The 22,355-nt window shown below is 38.9% G+C and overlaps 1 protein-coding gene across 1 annotated transcript in view; it reads left to right on the top strand.

The window, feature by feature from the left end:
* The first annotated feature begins 761 nt into the window (after window positions 1–761).
* Window positions 762–22,355, top strand: part of plekhf2 (pleckstrin homology domain containing, family F (with FYVE domain) member 2) — a 34,828-nt gene continuing 13,234 nt past the window's right edge. The window contains exon 1 of the mRNA XM_012856050.3: window positions 762–959. The gene's annotated coding sequence lies outside the window, so the exon portion shown is untranslated. The remainder of the gene's footprint in view (window positions 960–22,355) is intronic.

The raw sequence follows: 22,355 nt of genomic DNA, 5'->3' as shown, positions 1-22,355 counted from the left end.
CATTTAGAAAAGGAAAACATCTACAGTAGAAAGGGTTTTTGTACAAACTGCAGCGACGTTTTTCCCAGGTCGTTTCAGTGTTCAGGTGGCAGCACACTCTGACCTGGAATGTCTTGTTAACCACTTAGAACAAAAGGTGGGTCTCCTCATAAAAGCAACCAATGTGAGTTTCCATTTAGCATGATTGTAAAATTTGTATACAATGAAATATAGTATAAAATTGCTTACTGTACCATAATAAATAAAATAATGTATCACAGTGTTTTATGACATAAAGGGTTAATACTAAGCAATGTTTAAAAACGATCTTTGTTATAAGATAAGATAGGCTTTATTGATCTCACGTTGGAGAAATGCACTTGTCCCATCGGCTCAATAGTCAATCAATAGTCAGAAGAAGGTGTCAGAAGTAGGAAAAGGTGCATCAGTTATATACAGCTTATCTTCATATATACAGTGGATCAAAAAGAAAATGAGAAAAAAAAATAAGAATAAAAATACAAAAGAAATCGGAGTAGGCAGATGATGTCATATGTGCTTTTATGGTTAAATGATGAAATTATGATGTTTGCCTAATATTATGCCACCTAAATAATGAATTATATAATTGTAAGGAGGTTATCAACTATTTTGTTTTATATATTTTTTTTTTATTTTTTTTTTTTACTTTGAGCAACCAGGCTCCGTGAAGTGCTCTTTTACTTCCAGCACCGCGAGTGTCGGAACGTCCCTGTGGGAGGCGGTCGTCACATTTCCCACCGGCCCGGCGGGCCGTGAACGCAGCGCGGCGCTGCCATGTTGTTGTCTCGTCTTCGCTCGGAGTTTCCAGCCGCTGTCGGTGTCTGCGGACACGGTGGGCACTTTCTGAAGGGAGTCGCGCCGCCTTGCAGTTGTTTCCCGGAGCGCAGCGGGACGCCGAGCCGCCGCTAAAGTCGCCGCACAGCAGGAGCTACCGTTGGGTATGAAGTTATTTTAGCTTAAAAGTTGCCTCTGTTGACACTTTGCTGATTGGCTAAAGCTCGGTCTGTGGGTTTGGGATACTTTCCCCCCCTCCTCCTCCTCCTCTTCCACCCTCCTTATTCGTGCTAACAACAGTCTCCTAAAGCCCACTTTCTGTTTTTTAAACTAAAATATTGGGGTAATGATAAAACCGGAGACAGTTTTTGGGGTTAAACCGAACAAGAAAAACAAAGTTTGGTCGGTAAAGGTGGGGAAAAAAAGCTGTAACGTCCGAGGTGTCTGGAAGCTAACATCTGAGCTAGCTGGCCGGCTAACGCAGCCAACTGACACCAGTCTGCCCAACTTTGTTTGAAAAGTCGCTATAAGCGTGGATTGTGGCGTGGGAAGTGGGGATTAGTGCTCGTGGGGGGTAGATCTCACGTGTATTTGCCCCCAAAGTGAAGGTCATGGCGGACTGGAAGCGGTCCAAAGATCAAACCTCTTTCCGCCAAGTAATAAAACACAAGTTGAGATTTGATCGGCGGAGGCTTTTCCGCGGCTGTCAGGAACCGGGAACCGGGAATGCCTCTGGGCCGCTCCGGTCATGCGTAACCCCTGCGTGGCCAGCCCAGAAATCAGTCAGAAATCCGGCCATTATTACTACATGTCAGAAGTTGTTGTGTGAAACTTTTTTTTTCTACCACAAAAAGGGAACTTGGTGATGTCTTCACTTCTTCTGAGTCGTTTTGGGAGGGAAGGAAGGAGGGTTCCTCCATTCGTAATAGCCGCCTCCTTTTTTTAAAAAGCTGGTGATTAGTGGTCTGAAGATCAGGGTTCACATGTAATCATTGTGTATTTACAGCAGCGGGCCTTTTATTCTAAGACTTTTATTCTAATCCCTGTTGGACTTTCCCAAACAGCTTTTTAACGCCATAAACTCACAATATCTGAAATGCTGTAAGAGTCTGTGAATGGTGAACGTCAAAATTCACGTCTTTGAAAGGTGTGAGCTACTGTATGTCACCTACTGCCAGACATAAGGAGGATATAATGTGGACTGTTGTGTTGACAGCATGTTTTTTGATTAAAGCATCTTTAGCTCACCTCTCAGGATCACACCGCCTCCTGATCTCCTGTGATCTTAGTCAGTAAGATCTGATTAAAAAAGGTCTGTGGAAATCTATTAAAGGGAACAAGATGATCGGCAAGCAGCGTTTCCACCTTGGTGACTTTATAGCAAGCTTTCGGACCCAAATGTTTTTGCATTTTTACGAATAAAGCGAATTACCGTACAACATAAACAAGTAAAATCACAAAGGGTGAAATGATAACTTACTTGTTTTTTTTATCGCTGGACGATATATATAAAAAAAAAAGCATATTGATATTTTTAGATAAAGACACAAACACTGAATTCAAACTCAACCCTTCATTCAACCAACTTTTTATCAAAACTGCAAGTTTTTTTAAAAAGTAATTAAAAAGAACATTTGCTCTCTGAACTCTTTGAAGGAGGCGGAGCTTGGAGGTAGACTGTTCCAGGACCTGCGTTTTGATTGGTTGGGAGGATTAATAACTGTAATATTAACCTACATATCTAGAAAGCATAAGGAAGGAAAACTTTTATTCAGTTAAACTTTTTATTGACCTTTTTTTTCTATCAATCGATTCATTCTGTCATTCATTCATTCATATATATATATATAAAATCAATTATAAGTGCCTCGAATGAGTTGAGATCTACTGATCAACTTTAAAATGTTTCATGGAGAGAGAAACTTTTTATTAAGGTACATTTTCATGCTGGAAGGCTGATGGTAAAACGTTTAGCAGTTGTTATTACAACGTGATTGGGAGATTGAGCTTGTGTGTGCAGGTTATTTGATTGTCTGATTGCACATTTTCTGGGGAGCTTTGTTCTCAGATATGGGTTGTTTTCTTCTTTATTTCTCTTTTTTAAAAGTTTTTACGCTGTGTTTGGGCTGGAAACAGTCAGATCTGGCAACACAGTGTGGTGCTGAGTCTATTTAATTAACTCAAAAGTCAAAGAACAAGTATAAACAGATGCTTTGATTAACATAAGCAGGGATGTGAGGCTGAACCGTGACTGAAGTAAACATACTAGGAGAGCTGAGGAGGACAAGGATCAGAACAAAGCAGAGTTCCCTTCTTTCTGCAAATAACCCGAGTTTCTGTCATTCAGCTGACTGTTCTGGTTCTGGTTCTGTTCCACGTGCTTCTAGCGGCCGTAGCTCAGCCTCCCAGCAGGAATATTTACTCCAGTGTTGATGTTCCCAATGCCGCCAAAGTGAATGCCGCTGCTTCCTGCTCCTCTCATTTGCTCTGTGGATGGCCAGCATGTTGCTTCTCGCGCTGTTTTGATTGGTCGAATTGTATGATTGTCAAATCGAGGTAGAAATAACAGAAAATTAGACACTGAGGTAAAAAAAAAGCCCAAAATATCAGCTTCCAGACCAGGGCGGGGTAAAATTCTGATTACACATTATTCAGTGTGAATAATTATCACCTGATAGGTGAGATTTCCAGTGTGAGGAATGTCTGATTTGGAGTCTGGCACCGTGCCGGAAACAGCGACATGTTCTCTCCTGTGTGTCCGGGCTGCAAATGAGACACGCACGCACACGGCCCGGTTACTAGGGCTGTGCATAAAAATCGATATAAAGATTAATATCGATATTTTTAAAAACGATTTAATATCGATATTCTGGCTTTCAATATCGATATACCTCCCAACCTCTAGGGGGCGTTATTACAGCGCAACCATTACAGTTCACAGCGAAGGAGAGCAAGTGAGACGAATTTGTGGAACGGCCGACAGGATTTTAGAAGCTCCTTTGTCCCTAAAATCAGATGTTTGGGCACATTTTTGGTTTCTGTGACACGTTAAATGCATTGAAGCAAATGCACTTTATTTTCCTGTTAATATGTCAGTGATCAATAAATAGAACATAAACATAATATTTGGCTGATTTTGGTGATTGAATCACTGAGCATTAATTCAAAGTAATAAATATCGATATTGGAATCAAAGCAAGCTGAGCTGTGTATCGAGAATCGTATCGAATCGGCTCATCCTAGATGATACCCAGCCCTACCGGTTACGTCGGTGGTGGACACTGCACTTAAAAAGTAAAATGCTTTGGACAACGATGTTGATGTGGACTGGAAAGTCTCGTGTTTCCTGCCGCTTGCTGGCCTGGAGGATTTGTGTGCAGAGAAATACGAGCCGTTAGACATTTCAGCTCCCGTCACGTCGGTATCGGTTCCTGTCGAATCGGAGGACAACTACGAGCTCAACAATCACGAGACTGGATGCTGACATCGGCGAGCATCCCCCCCACCGTCTGCGGCGATGTTGCTTCGGCTGATAAAAAGCGGCCGGAGTCGAAGCTGAAGTCGCTGTTTGGAGGGAGATCTTCAGAGCTGCATCTGGTGTGAAGTTTGATTCCTGTTTTCTGCAGCGTGAAAGTCAGCTCTGAAGTGTTGAGTCAGGGCCGCAGAAGGAGTGAAGACAGGGGGGGGGAAGTTCACACAGCCATAATGTAGCGTTGTCGTTTACTTCATCTGATCAGAGCGCTTATTAAAAACGCTGCTGCGAAGCTGCTAGATGGATGGGACAGGCAGATATCGGGACAGAAAGCTGAAGTTTATTCGGTAATCGTATGACTTGTCTGTCTCATTCTTGAGCTGAACGCCTCAGGCAGGGCAGATTTCCTCAGGAAATGGCTTGTGAGATAATATCTTGTGTATATAATGTGTTTAAACATTTTCTCTAATGTTGCACAGGTAACAGAAATGTGTGGGGGGTGATCAGATCTTTCCTTCTCTATAACCAATGCACCGCATCTGGTTTACTCGTGTGGGGGGGTTCTGTTAATGTTGGCGTGATAATTACTTTAACCTTCAGCTTTCACTGCATTGTTTGTCTGACACCCTGATTTTCCAGGTTCAACTTCATTTTACATTTATTTATTTATTTATTTCCATCCTTTAAACATGGACAGTCTGGCTCCCGGGTGCAAATGAGACGTTCAATAAATGTTTCAAATTTAAACTAATAAATGTTTACATCTAGAAAAGTGAAATTATGTCGGCATCAGTTTCATTTAAAAACATTTTCTTTTTAGAAATAAAGCAAAAGAAGAAGTCGCAAAGGGGGAAGCTATACCTTTACTTGGCTTTCATTACTGACTATTGATATTTCCCCCAAGTTATTGTTAGAGATTGCCGATCAGGGTTTTAATTAATTGAAGTGAAGGTTCTGGTCATGAAAAGTTGCTGTTTACTGGCATCTAAATGCACAGACTGTTACACTGCAAAAATGGAACTAAAAATAAGTCACATTTTCTTGAAATGAGTGTATTTGTCCTTGATTTGAGCAGGTAAATAAGACTGTATGCCAATGGAATGAGTATTTTCACTCCTAAAATTAGATAATTAGATATTCTGCCCTCTAAATAAGACGATGAAGATGAGTTGTTCCTATTTTAAGTGCAAAAATCTCATTCCATTGGCAAATCATCTTATTTACGTGCTCAAATCAAGGACAAATACACTCATTTCAAGAAAATTTTACTTATTTTTAGTTCCATTTTTGCAGTGTATAGTTTCTATTCATTACTGATTGTCAAACTTTTAATCTTGTTGAAGTGACAGAGCTCAGCCGTCTAATGCAATTTAGTGCATTTGTACGTAGTTTAATCTAAATTATAAAAGAATACATTTGCATATTGTTTCGTTATCACATTAAGAAAACACTTGACCAGAGATACCGACCATAGTCTCGATACTTTCTGATATGTCAGCTTTGGAAGAGGAGGATTACATTATTATGACTTAATTTCCTCCCCTGGTAATAGAGTTTTGCATAAAGCCTCATCTGCTTTACTCTGGCTATCTTTATAACAGATAATCTCCCCCCCACCCCCTTCCTATTTTAAATACATCTGAGTCGGGTGCAGATCTCAGAAATCCCTACAGATGTTTAAAAATAAATACACACAAGGCCCGGACTTCCTGAGGCTGTTTAGTTATTTGCCTGTTTGTTTTACGTGGTTTTATCTTTTTCCTTTTAATAATGAAAGATTTCCTCGCACAGCCAGTGTTTCATGACAGCAAGGTTAGGACAAAGATTATAACGCAGCACATGTTTGTTACACAAGGAATGCAGAAACTAAGGCAGCGTTTTAGAGAAGCATGTTTAAAAGTCTCGGTTTCTATCACTTAAGGAACCTTTAGGAAAAACCGCGGCAGAAGGAAGAATCAGCGGCTGAATAATTGTTTTACATGCGCTGTGTTGCCAGGGGCCTCAGTCTGTGGCTCCTAAGTCTGCTGTGAGCCTCTGTGCAGTGATACGGGTGGAGTAGAGCTTCCCCTGAACACGATTATTCTCTCTATTTGATCTGGAGCTGAGCAGTGAAAATTAAACGTGAAAACTGATTTTGATCATTATCTGTAAAATCGCTGACATCTGTCTTGGCCACAATCTAGACTCTTCACTAAAGCTGTGATGCATTTTATCCGAGCAGTAAACGGTAAACCTTTTTTTTATAAAAAACAAAATGTAAAGAATGAAAGTTTTCATTTAACGCTTTCCACCCCTTGGTAACTAATTCTGCTTTTACACATAGCTAGGAAATGGCAAGTTTCTAAAGAGTCATGTGTCTTTGGGCTCTTCTCGCTGCGTACTTCCTTAATTGACTGAAAGTAGGCGGCTCGGTGGGAAATTACTATCAGCTTTTTCAGACACACAAAACCACCTAATTATCTAAAAGTTTCTTTTCTGGGGCCAAGAAGCAAACAGTCACTTTAACAATCTGGTTTTTGTTAAGACACTTTAGATTTTAGATAGACATTCTGCCGAGTTCCTACCTTCACTAAATTGCAGGTCAGATAAGGCATTTTTTCCCCCTGGTAAAACTAGTTCTGCCAGAGCTCACAAGGCTGAAGTAAACAAGTAGACAAATTAAAGTGTAACTCATCCCCATACCGGAGCCTTACTCCACCCAATCTGAAAAATGTGCCAAGAGGACGCGGTGCCTGGTGGACCAGGAAACGGGCTGGGCCTGGTTTAGGCTACTAGTAAAAGCTAAATAAATGTTAAATAAATTCAGGATTTTAGAAGCGCCTTTGTCCCTAAAATCAGACCTTTGGGCACATTTTTGGTTTCTGTGATGCGTTAAGTGCATTGAACCAAATGCACTTTATTTTGTGTGCTATAGATATAATATTTGGCCGGTTTTGTTGATTGAATGACTTTGGGCATTAATTTGAAAGTGTTAAATATCGATAGGAGTCAAATCAAATCAAGCTGAGCTACGTATCGAGATTCGTATTGAATCGGCTCATCCTAAATGTTATCCAGCATTAATAATGACCAGGATATGTAGACAGCACTATAACAACCACTTTAGCGGTTTATTGGCAAAAAAACGTTGAGTTGGGGTGAGTTGCCCTTTAACAACCTGTCCGCCATGTTTTGTTCTGTTCACCCTCCAAGCACAGTCTTGTCTGCTTACCTGTTTAATCCAACATGTCTTGGTTTATAAATAGATGCAGATTACTTCTCTAAAGAAAGCGCGCCACTTCCTGCTTGTCGCCACAAACGGGTAAACAACCTGATTACTTTATGGCGAGGAGGCGTAAAGCTAAGATTCCTCTCAAGTTGCTTTGGTTTTCTATACTTTTAATGACCATAAACCAACGCTCTGCTGTATTTATTTGAGATGTGATCAAAGCAATGTGTTATCCAAAGACAATAGTGAGCTTGTTTTTACGTAGTGACCATTAGGGATGGACAATATGGACTAAAAATTATCATAATTTCTAGGTTCTATCATGGTAACAGTAAGTAATGATCATATATATATATATATATATATATATATATATATATATATATATATATATATATATATATATATATATATATATATATATATATATATATATATATATATAATTGGACATGTGGCAATGAAATGCCACATGTCACATGCTAGCTGCGCTAATGCTACATGCTAATGCTACATGCTAACGGTACAGCACCGATGTCTGAGAGCGACTTAACAAGGCGAGTAACATTCTTGTATCTGTAAACCTCCCCAAACGCATAGACTGACACCGTCTGGTTAAATATTAGCATCACAAGGTGCAAAATTCCTAACATCATGTTATAATCGCCCAATACCTCATGTTTGAAGTTAATATTTACATAGTAATCAAGTCTTCTATATTCTTTCATCATCATCTCTTTAAGTCCGTTTCATTCTCTTTGATACATATTTTATTCTAAATCATTTCTTTAGATTAAATATTGAATGAGAAGGAAATGACTGCTATTGTCTCTTATTTGTTGTTTGCTCCACAATAAAAAAACTAAAAAAACTAAAACCATCATGTCCAAAGTTGTTCAGATGGAGCAAATGCTCAGACAAATTCAACTTCAGGGTTTGGGTCTGAATACTTTAACTTCTCCCACCATGTTTCAAAAGCATAAAGTTTGCTTTGTGTTTGCATTTCTTACTCATTCAGACATGGAGCTTCAGTTCTGGTGTTTCACAATATTCACATTAACATTAGATATGAAGATCTTAAAGCTAAAACTGTGAGGATTTATGCTCTTTTTAAAATAACATAAAAATCTGCTGCACTTGATTGGACGACGGCTGTAAACCGTGGACACAGTCTGCAGAGTACCTGGCCGTTTGCTAATTAGCACCCCCACATCATTCGAGAGTTACCGGCATGTTCACACAGGTTGTTGACTGATCGGTTTAACTGCTATTAAATCTGTTTGAACCTGCAGGAGTTATGGGTAAAACCTGCTTCTCTTCTGACCATAAAAAGACATAAATTAGATTTTAAAGAGTTTGTTGTCAGGTTGCAGTTTTTTAGGACAAAATCACCCGATGCAGCTGCTATTCCACAACGTTATCGTTAAATTGCTTTTAGAATATTACATTTTTCTGTAAAACAAGGTTTTTCTTGGGACCGTCGCCTGAGCTGCACCTAAAATTTAATTATCTTAGCCTAAAAGATTAAGATTGTGACTTTCCCTGATCCTTCTAAGAATTTGAGAAATAAATGCTAACAGTTGTTTGTTTTGCTTTAATCTGGAGGATTGCTTTTGTTCCCAGGTGGCAATGTTTGAGTGGCATAAATGTCAGTTTATTGAAATGTTGGAAAAAATTACCAAACTTTCTCATAGATTTGTTTAGCTCTTGTAACAAAAAACAAACAAGATATGGTTTTACTTAATGCTTAAAGGACATAAGATGACTAGTTAGCTAGTTTAAGCAAGGCGGATAATTAAATTAATAACTGAAGCATATCATGACATGTAAATCTGACGTCAGCTGGAAAGAATGTGCAAATGACTTTGATCTTTGGTTTCTATGTTCATGAAAGCTTGTATTTATTTAATGGCTGATGCAAGATTTCACAACTTCAACTTTTACCCTGCATGCGTGTTATGTCCTCTAAAAGTCGTACACTCGCTCATCTGGAAGGGAAAGAGTTAGATTTATTTTATTTAAATACAGTGCTGGAGGAGATCTTGGAAATGATGGAAATATTTTTATTTCAAGACCTTTTTTTTGTCTTATTTGTAGTTCTCATGTATTCTTTTATACATCTACTAAATATGTGTGAGTTAGTCTGTTAAAGTGTGATTTTCCCCCATATTGCTTGGTGCCTGTGATTTTTATTTATTCTTTCCCTTTATATGTGTGTTTAGACGCAGTTGTGATGACCTGAGTTAACGTTTTCCTCTCACTGCATTAGCGGAGAGAGAAAAAACACAGTAAATGGTTTTTAGGTTTCTGTTTATAGGGGAAATCTGTGTCATTTTCCACTTCCTGTGCTGTAGGATCTAGTTTCGTGAACTTTACCCGCTGCAGTATCCAAATAGCTTGTTGGCACTGATTTAAACTTTTAAAGTGCAGGAAAGGCCTCCTGATTGCTAAAAATACATCCTTCCAAATCTATTCCATAACCCATTTTACTCCTCCATAGAACTAAAATAATTTGACATTAACTGAGCCTAACAAGGGTCCAATTGAAAAAAAATAAATAAATAGAAAGCAGACTGCAGACTTCCTTAGCTCTCTGTTTATAGGAAATATGATGAATTATTTTTAGGTGAAGAGATCTGATACAGTCTAGGGGCATACATCATTAATCAACTAAAAAGTTCCTTATGGCTGGTATGAAGTAATTTATTGTGATGTTAGATATTGACTAGAACAGAAGAGTCCAAAGTGCGTCCCTGGGGCCAATTGGAGCCGTTTCAATGGTTGTGTGTGTGGCCCCGACCAAAAATGGTCCAAATCTGACCCTTTAGCAAATATAGCCGATGATGGAGATTGAGGCTTTTTGTCTTTCTAGGTGGAGAAATTTATATCTTGTTAAATGGAAAATGTTTGGTACAACAAATTGTTTTTCTCTTAATAGCCATGTTCATTTTAACAAAGGCCTACTCTGACCTGAAATAATTTAATTCGTTCTACTTTGTTACACTAAAATATAGCATGTTTACGTAATTTATTGTGGAACAGGTAAAAAAAATCAGAATGAAAATAATTATTTAGCATTTTTAATTGAAAACCTGGTCATTTTGGCCCGTGGTTCAAAAGCTTTGTACTAGAACCTATAAATACCCAGTTAGCTTGGCCAAAATCCACCCCGTTAAATAAAAAATAGTTGTGTCGATGCACCTTAATCTGTGTTGGACGTATATTTTTCCAGGGAAATGTTATGGCAGCTTTCACAGCAACAACTCCTGCAGTAGATTAGCTTCAAATCCTCTTTATCCCGCTCTCATTCTCAGCTGGATAATCCTTCGCGTAGACGTGGTGACAGGATGTTGTCGACATGTTCAGGTCAGCGGCTTAATAAAAAACAGAAATTATGGTTTCTCTGTTTGTTTGTTTTTTTTCAGTACTGCTCATTTTTCATTAAATTGTAGATTTTAGGGACTTAGGGATGTAAACACTTGGTGTTTTATGATATCTACCTTTTTTTTCTGTCATGCTGTTCCGATTTAACAACTTTATTTGAAGCATTTTTTTAAAATATATATTTCCATTCAAAATGTGCTGTTAAGCATCTATGTTACCATTTTTAAATTGGAGGAAAAAAAAACACTTGCTACTTTGGTGTAAACATGAGGAAAGGATGTGGGTTTGGTTAGGTGTTGCGTCCTGCCACATATTTATGTTTTTCATTTCTGCTGCATTCCCGTTCTGAATAGTGCATGCGTATATGGATGGAGGGTGTGGCGTTCTGCTGCCTGAGGGCGGGGCATGTTACCTTTGCTGCCACCGTCCTCTTTTTCTTGGTGTTTTTGTATTTAATTATCAACAGACTACCCGGCAGCTAAATGTCTCGGTGGTCTGAGTGGTCAGATGGTTATTGGCTGAATCACTTTAAAGTAGGTCAAGCTGCCAGTTTCAGTTTGACATCCGGCATGGTGAGGTGAGTGAATCTCAGCGATTGTGGCGGTGCAGACGCCAAAGGGTAGCGTTAAATCAAGAAACTAAAATTTACCGAGTCATTGCTGCGAGAGGTTAGTTTTAATTGTGTGGTTTCTGTAGCGGTGCTGCCCATGTGAGAGATCTGGCTCAATATTTCGACATGTCCAAAAGGGGCAGGGCAATAAATCGATTTAATCGATTAATCTGAATTTATGCTTTTTTAAAGTTACATTTTTGTAAAATCTGGATTTTATTTTGCCAAGACACTCATTGGGCTTCCATAAAGAGAATATAATGCAATGCTGAATATATGTTTAGCATTGCATTATATTCTCTTCATGGAAGCCCCTGTTCCACCTAAATATATGTTTAGGAAAATATGTTGTCACAATACTTTAAAGAGGAAACTTTTTTAACATAATAAATAAATTAATTAAATTAATTACATTAAATTACTAATTTGCTTTTTTTTAAGTTAGTTTGAAGCTACACCAGTGACCTGAAGCCTGTTCTCAGCTCATTGTGTAAAATCACCAGCAGCAAGTTATATTTTCATTGTTTATAATGGCATGGCGGCCATCTTGGTTTACGAGCCTGTTTCACAGCTTGGATTTAGCTGCATTTTCAGGTCAACTCCCAGACAAAATGCTTGACATAAAAGCAAGTTTTTAAAATAATTTCTTTTCGTGAAAGGAAAAGGAGTAAAAAAAAAAAACAATCAATCAGATTTGGTATGATAAAATCGGAGATTGTATTTTGAAGCCATATCGCCCAGCCCTAATATCCAATAATTCCAGCTTATTTGGTGCTCAGGTTGCATTTTTCTCATTGTGAAAGGGGACTTACTGTTTTTATGGAGCTATATTCCCAGGAGTTGTTTTTGGAGTCTTTATTCGTTCTGCACCAGTAACTATTTTACATTATTAAAATATACATATTAGGCTGTTTTGTGATTGGCTCTCTTGTTTGTGTGGTGTGTACAGCCTACAGAAACTTTTCCTCATTGCATCTCTTTACTTACCTGACTCCGCCAGATAGATTTGCTCCGCATATCCATCTGGAAACCTTCCGTTGAAGTAATTTTGGGAAGGGGCGAAAATACTGGTTAGCTGATTGGCCTATGTTGGTGATAGACAGGCCAAATAAACCAATCAGATTCGTCGTCGCTCTGTTACGAGCGACGACGAAAACACAACCACAAGCCAAGCTACTCTTGCTGCTGCAGGTAAAGGCTCGTTAGCTCAGCAAAGAAACACTCTGTAATTCCGATAAAACTTGCTCGATAGCCACGCTAACGCTAGTTTCATCGGCTGAAGCCGCCATATTGTTTAGACTGAACTGACGCGCTTCCCGTTGCGTCACACCTCAACCCGCCTCAAAGCCAACGCTGATTGGACGTTCGTTTGGTGAACGGCTCCAAATTTTCTTTAACGGAGAGTAGCCAGACTGATCTGCGAGTGAAACCTTGAAAGCTCGCGAGATCAGGATGGTCTCACGAGGCTATCTCTTTACTGGAGGTTCAGTGCAGCTTATCAACAAGAGCTGGTGACCTGAAATTATATTTTCCTCAGACCGACTATCCTCTTCACTTCTACGAGCTCCTCAGATGTTCTGCTTGTCAAGACAGGTTTCCTATAGAGTTGCTTGATTAAAGTGCCTCTCTTGTCATTACAAGGTTTTTTCCTGTGTTAAAATAAATCTGTTTTTTTTTTTTTTTTTTTTTTTTTTTCCGTGAGATACTATTTCAGATCATTTGGCCTCTCGCTCGCAAAAGAAAGTCTGAATCACTCTCAATAAATAAGGTTTATGCTCAATTCTGTCCATCAAGGTTGCATTTTTAAAAAAGGGATTTTATAAGAATTTTATTTCTTCATCCACTAACCTGTAATTCTACACCTTTGCCTCATTTAGTTTATCCCTATAAACGTAAATTATCCTTCCTTTTTTCTCTTTTGCTACCAGTTCTTCCTGCTCAGTCTTGATTCTTATAGAAAACTGTTGATTTTATGACTTGAAAGTGTTTTAAAACAGAAATATATATATTCTTGCATTGTACTTTAAATGTATTCCTTGAGAAAAGTGGAATTTAAGTCAAATTATGTGTCGTATAAAGCAACTTGGCAATTAAGCAGATTCTAATGAGCTATAGCTTTTGAAATATAGGGTAGATTTTCCTGAAGATTGCCTGTAGATTACTTTGAGCAGATATACTGCGTGGTTATTTATAGCAGCTGATGCTACAGTCCAAGGCGAGCTTTGAAAATAACTCTTTTAGTTCACCGGCTACAGACGCCGCTTCACTTACTGAAAACCTTGATTGCTTTCAACAAATCAACACCTTGGGAAGCAAAACTTGAACATATTTACTTTTGTGCTCCATTCTGTTTGGCGAAAATGATCTCATCTCTTTAATCACTGTTCTATTTCAGAAATAGAGGTGACAGACGATCTAATCTAAAATTGACTTATGTCGAGAAGCCAATGAATGTCCGTTAATTTTCCTTCCATGTGTCAGTTTTCTAACAGCCTGTCAATGTTTCTAAAACCTGAGGCTGAAAGCTTAAAGCTTTAAAATAATGCAGGTTTTTGTTGTGTAATCAGCCGTCTGGTTGCTGCTAAATGTCCTTGTGGCTACGCCGTACCTCTAGGTTTCCTCTGGTTATTAGCCGTGCAATGAGATCTGCGCTATTTCACAGCTCTTGTTGGGGTAGGACTGACTTTGAACCTCTCTAATTTAAAATCGAAGATACTTGAAGGATAAAACCTGGTTGGATATTTATGCACTGAAAGAAAACTTTTTAAAACCGTTTTTCATATGAAAATTACTTCAAACTGGACTGAATTATGTTGTCTGTTGCATTTACCGCTAGAGCTGATCGGCTTTACGATTTAATTTAAACTTTTCTCTACATTAACCACATGCAAGAAAAATGGCCCCTTAGCTAAAGATGTTTAAAACAAGGACTATTTAAAACAAGAAATTTAAGTTTTTTTTATTAATCAGAATAAAGAGTAGGGATGAAACCAACAAACACGTCTATGTATTAAACAATTTGACCAGTAGTTGACGCTATGGTGAGATTCTAGTAAAAAAGTATTGATTATATAAGCTCTAAAATAAGTAATAAAACTAGATTATCTCACTGCTTTAACTCTTCACTTCCATGTGGAGGAAAAAACACTTTAAAAATGTTACTGACACCTAAAGGACGCGTCTGAGCTATTAATTGTCACATAACCAAAAATTGCAGAGCTCTGCGTTTTGGAAATTGCGTTTTTTTTTTATTTTTTTTAGAATTGTGAGTATATTGCGAACGCGATTAACCGTCCAGCCCTATTTACCACTACAACGACGCAGACGCAGATCTTTACCTACCTGGTCATGTTGCTCTCAAACACTCGTGTCGAGCTGTTAGCTTAGCATGTAGCGCCGCTCAGCGTTTCGTTTTTCGTTTACCTTGCCTATAGAGCTGGTCGCATGTTTTCTTCTGGCTGTTCTCCTCATGTCAGCAGACTCTAAGACGTCCAGCAGCCGCTCATCATTTAGGTCAGATGAGCGGCTGCTGGGAGGAGACGGGCTGAGCGGCTCTACGTGTCGCTGCTGGACGAAATGCGACATTTTGGGCGGATGTGAACGGCTCAGTTAATAGATTTGACACCTAGTCTTGCGGCAGAACAAGTAAAGCCTGGCGTCCCGCATAGCATATAATACAGGGAGGGAAACCCTGCACTATGTTTCTGTTAAATATAAAGAGGAGATTCTTAAGGTTCACACGGCAGGATTTTAGCCCCGATCGCCCCATTCTGAGAGGCGCCAATTATCGCCGTGTCTCTTAATATAATCTTAAGAGAGTGTGTGGCGTGTTAAGAGCGATTGGGTCCGCTCTGTGGAGAGTCGGGACCGCTCCGACCTCAAATCGGGGATATTCTAGCGTGTTTGATGACCCCCGAGGACAAACGAGAACTAATTCTGTATAATTTGACTTGTAGCCAATCAGAAAGCGAGAAGAGGGATTCCCCTAGAGAAAAAATCCCCAACGCGCCTAAATTTCATAGTGCAGCAAGCGTAGAGGCCCTGGTCGTGTTGTCTCCGCTTCTTTAACCAACGGCTTTTATTTTTGTTATGGTTTTTCTCCGTTAAAATCATTCCACAAACTGTCGCAATTATTCTTCCTGGTCTTTAATGTTTATTTACTCTGAACTCACGTTTGATCTTGAGAGGATTCACAAGATTTCCCGTCTGACGTCTGAATGATTCTGAGTGAAATCTGTTCGTGCGTTGAGCTCCACCTTCTTCAATGTTGGTACAAAATACATAAGTTATGTTTATTTTTTCCCATTTTGACACTAAAATACCTCTGATTATAGATTACAAATACGGCTATTGCTATATATGTTGTATATATAAATAGATCTTTCACATATACAGTTTGTGAGATTTGTATATTTTAATATTTCCACGTGCAGAGGTGGGATGCATGTTTTCTTTTTTTTGTTTGTTTGTTTGTTCTTTTGGGATGGGATAAATTCAATTGCAAGAGTAAAATCAGTAAAATTTGCCCTGCAGCAACAGGACGAAGGCTTCCTGATCAGTAACTGGATCGATGGCCTCGTCCAAGAATGACGTCAGCGTTGGCTCTGATGCAGAACGTGGACCGTATGGGGCCCGTCTCTGCTCATGTCTTCTCCTGTATGGATCATGTTTCCACAGCTCTGTGGCTCAAACCTTCTCTGGTGGTGTTGCTGAAAGGGAACTACTCACACAGAAGTGTAACTGGCATGTTTCGCTTGCTACGAGTTCGTCCTCATAGCGAGCCAAAGGTCTGCAGAGACTGTAATTACAGATGAGTAGAAAGACGAGAGTAGCTTGGTCCCTTCGGCCCTCCTAACGAGAACGCTCAACAGTACCAAGAGCCACAGGCACCGCAGTAATTGCCAGCAATGCTGTTGTGGGTCATTATGTTGTTGTTTTTCTATTTACTTGGACTTTGAAAGAAATAGAAAAGCCGACGTGTCGTTCTTTTTAACCGGTTCTGTTTAGTGACACCTGCCCCCTTATCCATTAATACCTTACGTCGGTATTTCTGGATACATTTGCCTCTTTAAAGCAGAAGCATGCTGTTTAGTTGTCGTTTTTTTTCCCGGTAGCACATTTTCTACTTTGTTGGTCCAAAAAAGGTTTTCAGTTTTTACTAGAAACAAAAATTCATTATGACTCACTCCTCCTTGGAAAAAAGCTTGCTGTATTTTGATGAGTTTAATGAATAAATGTGCAGAAGTCATCAAATGTTTGTGGTCTCACTTTCCATGAAATCATAATGAGAAAAAAAGCCCAAAACATGGCCGATGAAAGACAAAAAATGTGTTTACACCTAACAATTCTCATTCCAAGAAAATGTAAAATTCCAATTAAAATCTCTCCCTAGAGAAGTGTCCTTGTGCATCAAATGCCTGCGCTGGAGCCAGTCTTAAACTGTTACACCGCTTATCTTCTAGTTTTTCCTGATGAAGTGCTTCATGTTCTGACTTTTATCTAAATTTAATCTAATTCTACCTTTTTTAGTAAACGACCACGCTGTGTAAACTCAGAGAGCCGCTCCTGAGAAACGAGTTAATTTGTTTAGCATATTTCAGCAACACGATAATACAAAGTGCTTTACATGTTAAATAAAATAAGCTAAGAAAACATAGAAAGGTTCATTGCAGAGACATAATTAAAAACAGTAAATTAATTAATTTTAATAGTTTAAATGGAACAGTCGAAGGCCACTCTACACAGATGAGTTTTTAACCTTGATCAAAAAACAAAAACTCAGGGATTGATGATTTTTGTGTTTCTTTTGAAGGTTGTTCCAGATAAATGCTGCTTCTCCATGTTTGGTTCTGGTTCTGGGGATGCGGGGTAGACTTTCTGGACCCCAGTGGCAAAGCTTTAATGTGTTTTGGTGCGACGCCATTCAGTGATTTATAAACTAAGAAGTGTCTTTCAGTCTGGTTAACTTTTTAGACAGACGTGTGAAGAGAGCGCTGCAGTAACCAGTTCAACTAAAAATAAACATATAGAGGAGTTTTTCAAGGTCCTTGTGTGACATTAGTCCTTTAGTCCTGGAAATGTTCTTCAGGCTGACATTGTCTTTGTCTGAGTCCATTGCTATACCCAGATTTCAAGTGGTTTCCAGCTTTAATAATTGAAGGTATGTGCTGATTTATTTATTTTTTTATTAGGGCTGTACGATTTGACTAAAAATCTAAATTGCTATTTGTTTCAGCCACAACTGCAATTTAATTGTGACTTTTTTCTGTATTAACCACAAGCAACAAAAATGTCCTGTAGATAAAGATGTTTGTAAACAAGCACTATTTAAAACAAGAAATTTAACTGTTTTTATTAAACAGAATATTATTATTCAAGACAATAGCTTGTTGGACATCAATCCTTGTTGAACATAAAGTGCAACTAACCAACAAGTCCATGTTTTAAACAGTTTGGTCGGTACCTTAGGCTATGGTGATTCCTGGAAGTTTCTGGTTAAAAAAAAACCTTTATATAAACTCTAAAACAACTGCTGCAGCTCTCCTCCCTTCCATGTGGAGGTAAATTACTTTAAACATAATTACTGACACCTAAAGGACGCATTTGATCCATTAAATGTTACATAGCCAAAAATCGCAGACCTCTGCAATTTGGAAATTGTGTTTATTAACATTGCGATTATATTGCTAATTCCATTAATTGTTCAGCCCTACTCTTTATGGCCCCTCTTTTAGTCCAAAAAATAATAACTTTGTTTTTATTCTGCTGAGGAAAATGATGCTACAGCCACACATTTATTCTCTGTATGCATCCACGCAAAACGCTGGGAAAGGTTTCATGGTCGGCTGTGGACACTGTTAATGTAGAGCTGCGTGTCGTCTGCATAGTCACAGTTTGTTTTAATCTGATTTAGTGGGAACATGCAGATATGAAACAGGAGGGCCCCAAGCTTCTGAGACCAAGCCTTCCCGGGATCCTGCACATATCAGCACGTTTCTGGAATGTCCCGAACACAAACAAGATCGTCATCTATGATGTGCAGCCGAGACAGATTTCCACCTAGGAGGTGGGGGGTGCTTGGTAGATACTGGTTTAGTGCCAGGGGCTGGACGATGATGGGGACTATGGGGGGTAAATGTGGGAGTATGGGTTTGGTGTGAGTTGGAGTCCAGTCCTATCAAGGGTTTTCATGTTGTCAGTGAGTCTGATTCACAGAATTAAAAATGCTGGAATTGAAAAGTTGTACTCAAGTAGGGCTGGGCGATATGGATTAAAAAATAAATCTCCGATTTTATCATACCAAATCCGATTAATCGATTTTTTTCCTCCTTTTTGTTTCATAAAAAGAAATTAAAGAAATAATTTTAAAACCTTGCTTTTATGTCAAGCATTTCGTCAGGGAGTTGACCTGAATTCAAAGTGCAACTAAAAACAAGCTGTGAAACATGTTTGTAAAACAAGATGGCAGCCGTGCCATTATAAACAATGAAAATATAACAAAACATTTGCTGCTAGTGGTATTACACATTGAGCTAAGAACAGGCTTCACTGCACTTGTGAACTTCAAACTAAGTAAAAAAAAAAAGTAAATAAGTAAATGAAGTACCTTGTATTATGGTAAAAAAAAGTTTCTACTTAACAATATTTTGACAATAATTTTACCTAAACATATATTCAGCATCACATGCTGTTCTCTTCATGGAAACCCAATGAGTGTATTGGCAAAATAAAATCCAGATTTTCCAAAAATGAAATCTTAAAGAATTGTAAATTCGAATTAATCGATTAAATCGATTTTTCGCCCAGCCCTATAGTCAAGATTTTATCAAGACAGCGTCCATCTGCCTTCAGACGTGTGCCTTCCTAGAAAACGTTGGTAGTTGTCGATAAAGTTCCCTCCTGTTGAGCATCAGCGTCTGCTGAACTTCTCGTCTCAACCCCGACTGTCAGCAGAGATCCTCTGAAGATCGCCTTCATACTGACACCTTCAACTTTCAAGGTTTCTGATTGTTGCTTCACAGCATCAGGGAATCCTGTGTGCTTGATGCGGCTTTTCGCTGTTGGACGCTCATCAGTGATTTCTCTGAGGCTTCAGACGCGACGTTGTTGACAAAACTAAGTAATCCGGTGTTTGTCTTTCTTGCAGCAAAAGCGTTTAATCCGTTGGCGACTCATTAGGGTTTGTGTCCTGGTCTCACACCTCTTGTCTTCTTAGGCGAGTTTTCCTTCAGGAAGAGCAAATCTATTTTCCACAGGCGTTCCTGTGTTTTTTTAGTTGGTTTGTTGCCGTTGTCTCCTTGGTGTTTTGGTTGGAGAGATAATCTGCGGTTCCGGCCACACGGTTTCATCTGAGGGCGCGTTTCTTCACGTTGGCTGTCTTCCTAAAAGTGAAGGAAGGGGGTGTATACTCTGGCTTTGAGCCCAGAGGGTTCCAGTTGGTCGGCTTGTTCTCATTTAGATCTGCTTTCTGTTTCTTGTTGCTGCGAGTCGGCTATCTGTCGGTCTTATCGCTGTCGTGACTCATCTGTAGAGTCGCTTCGTTACATCGTTTACCTCCACATTCACATCAAGCTGATGATTTAGTTTTATCGGTGCTGTTTTCTGGAGAAGTCGGTTGTAGTCATCTGTGGAAAAGAGGGGAGGGGTGCATGGTGCTCCTGTCAAAATCAGTTAAAAAAGCAAATAAAACATTGCTTACATATCCTTAAGTGTCACTAATTTACAGTAGTTCAGTTCAAGCTTTCTGTAGTTTTGGCTGAGAGTTGGGAAGGAGCAATTAAAATGAAAAATTAACCACATTACCAAAACTTTGACTCCAGGCTTTGTTTTTCTGACACTTGTTGCCAGATTGAGGAGGACAAATATCCAGATTGTGAAATGATGAATTAGGCCTGACTGTGTTTTAGCTTTCACTCCTTTAGAAACATTTCCTACAACCTGTCAAGGTTCTGTGAAACAATTAATAGGATGCAGGCTCAGATTATCAACAAACGCTGTCTAAACCTGAAATATTGAAGTATTGCTCACATTTTGATTCTGTCTCTGTAAGCGTTTCGTAAATTGGAAATGAAATGAACATGTTCTGAGTGGCAGTTCTGTTTTGTCGGCTGACTTTGAGCTTCACTCGTCTGTCCGGTTGGCCACAGATAACCAGGCGATTTATTTATGCTTTCAAAAGATGCGAGGCTCCGCAGAGAGAGATGCTGAACATTAAATCAAGTCCGTTTCCTCTCCAGCTGGCTCAGGACTCCAGTCTTTTCTCAAAGGTGGGAAACCGACACCAAGTGCCAACGCAATGCAAATAAATAATTGCTCATGGCTGAGAAGGTTATCTCTTCTATCCCCTGCTTCTACACTCATTGGGTCTATTCTTATCAGCAGTGTGTTAAATGATTAAATTTGTCCAAACTTTCACCAAAAACTCCTCATCACTGTTGGCTTTCTGGACTTGTTGGTGTGAAATGTTTTAATAAGCTCTAATCTCCTCTTCTAATAGTCGTTTCTAAGCCTTTTAGTCTGGAAAAGATGAAAATACAAAGAAAAGTCCAACCAGAACCCTTCCTGTTCAAAAGTCATAATGTTTATAAAACATAATAAAAAGTAGGGATGAGCATTTATTGTATCACTTATTGCTATCAGCAAAAATATATATTTGTGATAAGAATTGTGACATACGGATAAAAGATATTGGTGATGTTTGAAAAAACATAAACACATTATGGTGAGATTAATCTTATTTAACCTTTGTTTAATCAGGATATTGTCCCATTGAGATTAAAAACCCATTTTTTTAAGACAGCCCTGGCCAAATGGAAGCAACAAATACACACACAAATATTATATAGTTAAAAGAAAACAGGTTCATGTTATTGAATCAGGCTGAAGTATTTCTAAAGGCGCTCAATGAGTTCAGGTAATTTCAGCATTTTCTGGTCCAGGAGGAGGATGCTGAGTTAACACAAGTTGCAGAAAATTGTGTGAGTGAAAGTTGAGTCGGCATTTCTCAGTGCAACTGCAAAACAGATGTACAGTAAATGGTAGAAGTCCAAGTAATGCCTTATAAATAAAAGTTAACCCATGGGAACTAAACACTTATACAGTTATTTACACTTATACAGGACTGCACATTTTAAAGTGAAATTACCTAACACCAAAAGCAGCAGGATTGAAGCTATAGCTTTCAACCCATCTGGCCCTCAAGCCAGAAAAAGGCCTATCATGTCATAAAGTAGATGCATATAGCCTTTTACATTGTATAAAGAGGCTAGAACTGTACCTCATGTAGCAAATGTTTATTTATTTATTTATTTTTTTGTAACAGCATCCTGCAACTAGAGGTCAGTTTTCCCACAACACAGTAAAACTACCCAGAAAGAGAAAGTGATGCAGAATAATGAGTTTAAAGTGTAACTCACCCCAATATCTTGCATAAAAACTGAGCCTAAGGCTTTTATGTTACTGTGCATTTTATATATATATATATATAGACTAAAGGATTCAGTCACTCAGGCTGCAATGTTTAGTACGTACTGTAGCTTATTTTGTTTTTCTGATGAGAGGCGCCCACTTGCAGGGCTTCTGCTTTAGAAGCGTTTAGTTGGAGGAAATTGGAGTTTGATAGTGATGCTGTGGAGATCTGGGTCCATTTTAATGTGAAGCTGCATGTCGTCTACGTAGTGATGAGATTAAATCCTGTGTAGAGCGATGATCTGACCCTGGGGGAGAATTTAAATGGTGAAAAGAGGTGGGCCACGGACTAATCCCATTAACACAGTCCCACACCCGGCTTCCCTAATGGAGACGTATTCAGATCCTGTGGTGTACTGAAGCCAGTGGAGAACAAAGCCGTGGTCCAGTGGGTCAAACGTGGTCAGGTCCAGGAGGAT

This window comes from Fundulus heteroclitus, chromosome 3 (assembly GCF_011125445.2).
Source record: "Fundulus heteroclitus isolate FHET01 chromosome 3, MU-UCD_Fhet_4.1, whole genome shotgun sequence".
Taxonomy (NCBI): Eukaryota; Metazoa; Chordata; class Actinopteri; order Cyprinodontiformes; family Fundulidae; genus Fundulus; species Fundulus heteroclitus.
Note: the sequence above shows the minus strand (reverse complement) of the source record. Positions and strands in the feature narration are given on the sequence as shown.